Genomic DNA, 6,577 nt, shown 5'->3' with positions numbered 1-6,577 from the left:
TGCCGAATAGAGAGCAATTTTCTACTTGAGTAGCCAAAGAAGCAGATCTAAAATGCAGAAAAATTTAGGGCCCATAAAACGTCTCCCGGATCCCAGATGCGAACTGTAACAACAACGGGCTCATACATCGGTTGCAAAGCCCCAAGAAGGAAGGCCCAACCAAAAACCTTACAGTAGTCTAACGAAACTGAGGCCTAGGCCAACAGATTCCTCCTCTGGGCACCCAAAAACTCTTTGGGCACCTAGACCTTCCCTGTCCTTGGCTCTGACTGTTGCTCCACCTCCCTTGATTGGAGCAGGATCATCTCAACCTCACCAACTCGACGCCAGCCGTCACCACCAAATCCACCAGTCGTGACGAAAGTCCCGCCCAGAATCCAAACCCTGTGTCGCGCAACCTCTGCTGCCGGATCACCCCCTCGATCTAGGGCACAACGAAACCCATTGATTCCAGTCAATCGCCTCACCACCGCACCAGAAAGCTTGGTGAAACAACAACCCCTCTTGATTCGTTCACTCAACCATCCCGCCACTAGACAAACCCGATCCAATCCAGGTCCAGTCGAATCCATTAAACGCCCTGGATCCCAAATCTTCCAAACACCAACAGTCACCAGTTCAGTTGGCAGCCGAACAGAGCTCAGCCTCAAACCCTGATGTGAATCAAGTTGAGAGGGAGAAAAAGCCCCCGATCTCGACTTCAAGGAGAGAAACGAAAAGACAGGAAAGAAGGACAGAACCGTACTCGATAGCTGCGACCTAAGGGAAGGGCCAGAATTTTTCTCCATCGAAGATAGAGGCAGGTACAGAGGCGCTTTGCCATGGCCGATGCTCTCTCAAACCCTAGCAAAGAGGGTTCTTCCGATAATTAGAGTCGAAAGTTTAAATGTGGTTATTTTCAGTAAATAAAGAAATTGACTACTATTGATTTTTTCAATTTGTATTTATTCAAAATTTTTTGAATTGAATTCTATCTTCATAAATATAGCAAATATGTGCAGACCTCTAAGCTTACATGTTCAATAACACGTGTGTTGGAATTTTTCTTGTTGACACATAGCAAATGTTGCCTGGTAAACCTCCTAACCCTAGTGTTAAGGGCAAGGAGATAATTTAGTTTATTTTCTTTTGAACTATGCCTATTTAATTACTTGTCTTTGGTAACATAGTTTATAGGTTTTCTTGAATAAGTGAGCATGAATACCGTTTAATGATCAAACCTAATTTAGGTATCACTGTGGTTTACCACAAACTCTTTATCTACCCATAGATGGTAGAAGAAGGATATGTAATGGTCATTTCTGGCCTGAGTATTAATATATCAACATGATATTATTTCAAAAAAGATATTACGCCCCGTGCCTTAATTTACCCATTTACAAGTTATTAGGATAGTAAATGACAATTATTTTCACTTTTAATTTCATTTTCGATACTTTTAGAGGAGCACCAAGTTGACTTTTGGTTTCTTTTGTTTAAAAAAAATAAAAAAATTGCATTCACAAATGTTGTAGAAGACGTTAAATTGAGTCCGTAGACACAGGACATGCTCAAATCGAAGTTCCAATGAAGAAGTTATGGTTTAAAAACCTCGAGATACCAATTTAAAATAATTTGAGATTGATATTATTTGAGACTGTATATATAACCTGAACATCTCATACCTCTATATATACATATATTTGTGTGTGTGTTCGCATTGAATCAAGTTGATATATTTGGGTTAAAAACATCCATCCACATGATTTCACTTGATGACCAATTTATCATATGCTGACTTTACACTCTTCATCTAAATGGTAATGGAGAATAACAATGCAACATTTCTTTTTCATGTTCCCTGAGAATCAAACTTGATATATTAGCAATCATTTTCAGGTTCCAACAGGTTATCATCACTAATCGTCAACTTTTAGTGATGATAACTTTCTTATGTTTTTATTTTAATTGACTTCAAGTCAGTAGCTCTCTATAACTGTTATAATGGCTTCTCAACTCAGTGATAGTAGTTTCTTATCCTTATGTTAGTATCTTTTCACACTGATGTCCGTAGCTTTTATTGTTTTCATTTTAATTGACTTCAAGCCAGCAGCTTTCTATAACTGTTATAGTGGCTTTTCAACACAGGGATAGTGACTTTCTATCTCTATGTTAGTATCTTTTAATCTGATGTCAGTAACTTTTTTGTTTTCATTTTGATTGATTTCAAGTGGCGGTTTTTTGTCAATAGCTTATCAAACTGAAAAACATGATTTTGGATGAAATTCCATTTTATTTTTGTTGTGATTTCGTATCTCTAACATTTCTTGTCTAAGATTTGTGTTACTCTACCAACATGGATAATTAGCTAGTTTTGTGTAATCAGTATCTATATTAGTAGCTTTTTATTACTGATCTAATAGCTTTGTACATGTGTCATTGTAGCTTTCTGTGTCTATGTTAGTAGATTTTTAGATTGCTTGTTTTTGATTATATAGTTGATAAAAAGTACCACTTTTGCAATGTAGCGACACGCTACTGTTTGTTTTTTGCATTTTAAATACTAGTATTTTGTTTTATCATTGTTCTTGTAGAATTCTTTTCCTTTCCATTTGCAGTGGTAGATTCCGAAGATTATGTAAATTTGAGTAGTGCCTCCATTGACCAAGAGATCATTCTGTCAATCAAGAAATGTAGAAATGAAGTCTCATGCTGAGGTGGCAAAATTATGCCTATGGGTTTAGAGCTTCATCATTGAAAAATGATAGTAGCATTACCACATTGACAGTAGCTTCATACAACTATTGTAATAGATTTTCATAACTATAGTAGTGGCTTTTTACAACTACGGAAGTAGTTTTTACATAGTTATATCATTGTTGAACCCTGCATACTTTTTGTATCATTAAATATGATTTTTTATTTATTGCAGTAGCATTTTTATCTCGGTTGTATCCTTTATATTTCCATAGCTTTGTTAGTATCTGAGAATAGCTTTCGTAGTCTTTAGTAATAGCTTTTGTTCTACTTGGTAGTAATTTTTGTTTTGCTTGGTTATTGCTTATGGCGTTAATGAGAGTAGTCTTTGTTACTTTTGAGAGTAGCTTTCTAGTATTGTGATCCGTAGCGTTTATTGTAGGTGAGGTAACTTTTGGTATTAGTGAAAGTAACTTTTGTTGGTGGGGATATTAGCTTTTTGTTTTGGGGAGCGTAACTTTTGTTGGTGACAGTATCTTTTGTTTCTGGTGACAGTAGTTTTTGTGACCTCGCCGGAGAAAGCCGAAAATCTCACCAGAGTAGCTTTTGGTGTTAGAGACCGTAGCTTGTCGCCGGAGTTCGCCAGAAGTTGGCTGGAGGTCGACCACAGTTTGTTGGAGGTCAGCCGGAGACTCGCTGAAGTTGACCGGAGACCTCGCCGGAGAGGAGAGAGAGAATGAATGTTGATTTTGTACTCTAGTGACATTTATATAAATATATTGGTATTTAATATCCAAAATATAACATCTTTTTTAATCTAGTAACCTTATGAATGAAAAAAAACTAGTTGGTGACCTTATGACTTAAAAAACACTCTAAGATGCACTTATATGTAATTAACTTTATTTTTTAGCTCTTCTTCTTCTCCGCAAGTGGTAGAAAAGTTTGTATTTCGTCAAATTCTCAATCTCTTTTCGTTCTTCTCGCTTCCAGATGTCGTCGCTCCTCTTTGTTTTTTTATATATTTTATATTCAGTAGACTTGAAGTTCTTCTTGGCTAGTTTTGGTCCTTGGGCGTGGGGATCCGTCACTTGATCCAGATCAGATCTGGGTGGCCACCCAGACCAAGCCGCGCCTTCACCGGAGCATCACGATGCCAAGTCGTTGACCAACCACCAACAATCTCCAGAAGTCACTTGAGGTCAACAACTCTCAACCTAACTGGATGTAGAAGAGAACTAGAGTGCCCAATTGGCCAACCCAACCCACCCCAAAAGAAGAGGATCTGGGTTCTTCTCCTTGATACTTTAGACAGAAATTGTGAAACAGTGGCCCCGCATATCTCCTTATTTATTTTGATTTGAATATGTTAATGAGGTAATCATTAGACTAAATTTTGCCTGGTAGCTAAATCAGAAGTTCAAAACAAACTATCAAAACTAACTGTCTAACTAAATCACATCTAACTATCACAATAGTAATACAACGGCTGGGTCCGTCAGTGCATTTGGTGAGTTATAGAGTTGTCTACTAATTATTGACTTACAGTCCATCAAAGTCTGTTAACTTCGATAAATATGTCTGAGCTCTTGTACACTATAATCAAGGAAGGAGCAATACAACCATGCTTCTAAAACACAAAAAGCCCCCTGTTTCTTCTTGTCCAAACCACCTTACCTAAATACCTTCTTACACACCTTGTCCTAAACACTAGACTCCTTTACCTTGTAGAATCTATCAAAAACCAGCACTAGCAACTAGAAAGAAATGAAAAAAACACTAATGAAGTTACCAAGTTCTGTAGCAGTAGTACTCTTCGTTCTCTCAACCCTTTGGTCGTTCTCAGAATCATGGGCAACTACTTCAAATCCCATTCTCGAAAACTTCCTCAAATGCCTTCCAGAACAATCTCACTCCAACTACTCCATCTCTGAAGCCATTTACACTAGCCAAAAATGCTACTTTTGAATCCGTTCTGCTGGCATACATCAGAAACAGCAGATATTACACCCCTACAACTCCGAAACCATGGGTTATTGTAACAGCCAAGCATGAATCCCATGTGCAAGCAACTGTGATCTGCGCAAAGTGGCATGGTTTGCAGATTAGAATCCGAAGTGGTGGCCATGATTACGAGGGTCTATCGTACGTGTCATATGTCCCCTTTGTTATTCTTGACATGTTTAACCTCCGCACCATTCATATTGATGTCGCGGATGAGAGTGCTTGGGTTGAGTCTGGGGCTATTGTAGGTGAACTTTACTATGAAATTGCAAAGAAAAGTAAAGTTCATGGCTTTTCAGCTGCAACTGGTCCAACTGTTGGTGTTGGTGGTCATTTTAGTGGTGCAGGGTATGGTGTCATGCTGAGAAAATATGGGCTCACAGTGGATAACATTGAAGATGCTAAACTAGTTAATGTGAATGGTACAATTCTTGACAGAAAGTCTATGGGAGAAGATCTTTTTTGGGCCATTAGAGGAGGTGGTGGAGCAAGCTTTGGAGTCATTTTGTCATGGAAAATAAAGCTACTTCCAGTGCCAGCCAAGGTGACTGTATTCAACATCGGAAGGACCCTTGAACAAGGCGCTTCAGATGTTCTTTACCGGTGGCAACATGTGGCGCCTAATCTACCTAAAGAAGTCTTCATCAGAGCAATGCCTCAAGTGTTGAGTACTAGTTTGCGTAACAATACTTTGGAAGTGTCATTCATTGGTTTCTTCTTGGGACAAAGTGATGAGCTTCTTTCACTGATAAATGGGAGTCTTCCTGAATTGGGTTTGCAGAAAACAGATTGCTTTGAAATGAGTTGGGTAGAATCTACGGTATTTTGGGATGATCACCCACTTGGAACTTCCATAGATGTTCTACTCGAAAGGCCCAGGGGGCCAGACCACAGCATGAAAGGTAAGTCTGACTATGTGAAAGAACCAATTCCAAAACAAGACATAGAATACATATTGAAGGAGCTACTTAAGATGGAGAGCGGTTGGATGCAATGGAGCCCTTACGGTGGAAGAATGAGTGAGATTTCCGAGTGGGCAACTCCCTTCCCACACCGAGCCGGAAACCTGTTCATGATTCAATATTCTTGGTCGTGGGAAGAAGAAGGGATTGAGGCCACAAACAAGTACCTTAGCTTATCTAGAAATTTTCACAAAATAATGACTCCATTTGTGTCCAAGCGACCAAGAGAGGCCTTCCAAAACTATAGGGATCTTGACATTGGGGCCAATTTGGATAATCAGACCATCTTTAACATTGCTAGAGTCTATGGAAGCAAATACTTTGAAGGTAATTTTGAAAGGCTGGTGCGTGTGAAGACCGAGGTTGATCCCCAAAACTTTTTCAAGCATGAACAAAGTATCCCACCTCTTCCTCAGTATTATTTGGTCCAATGGTATTAATGTTTATTTAGTAAGTAGAAGGTCCTGAATTCAACTCGCGGAATAATTATTGTACGTTAGCGTTTATTAGCATCTATTGTAATATGAATAAAAGAGTCGAAATTAAGTTTAAATATAGTTATATCCAGTAGATAAAGAAATTGACTAGTTGGAGGTCCCCAAAGAGGTCGTTGGAGATCTCATAGATCATCGGACAGGTTTATTGCCTCCTCCCCCAATAAACCTTTATTCCCCCCTAATAGACGTTTATTTGCCCCCAATAGACCTTTATTAGGGGGTAATTAAAGTTTATGAAACCTCTTTGGAGGCCCTCAAAGAGGTCAGAGATCTCATAGGGGGACGACCGGAGAGGTTTATTGCCCCCAAATAGAACTTTATGGCTCCCTAATAGAACTTTCAGTCTCCGAAATGGAAACTAATCTCCCTAAAATTAGAAAAATAAAACTTTGATTAAGGGAAAAAAAAAAGGAGATTACAACAATTCAAAACATTTAT

General features: G+C 38.7%; 1 pseudogene; it reads left to right on the top strand.

Annotated features, from left to right (window-relative positions):
- Positions 1–4,264: 4,264 nt before the first annotated feature.
- LOC112166183 lies at positions 4,265–6,195 on the top strand (annotated as a pseudogene).
- Positions 6,196–6,577: the final 382 nt, after the last annotated feature.

Source organism: Rosa chinensis, chromosome 5 (assembly GCF_002994745.2).
Source record: "Rosa chinensis cultivar Old Blush chromosome 5, RchiOBHm-V2, whole genome shotgun sequence".
In the NCBI taxonomy this organism is placed as follows: Eukaryota; Viridiplantae; Streptophyta; class Magnoliopsida; order Rosales; family Rosaceae; genus Rosa; species Rosa chinensis.
This window is presented reverse-complemented; position numbering and strand designations above follow the sequence as displayed.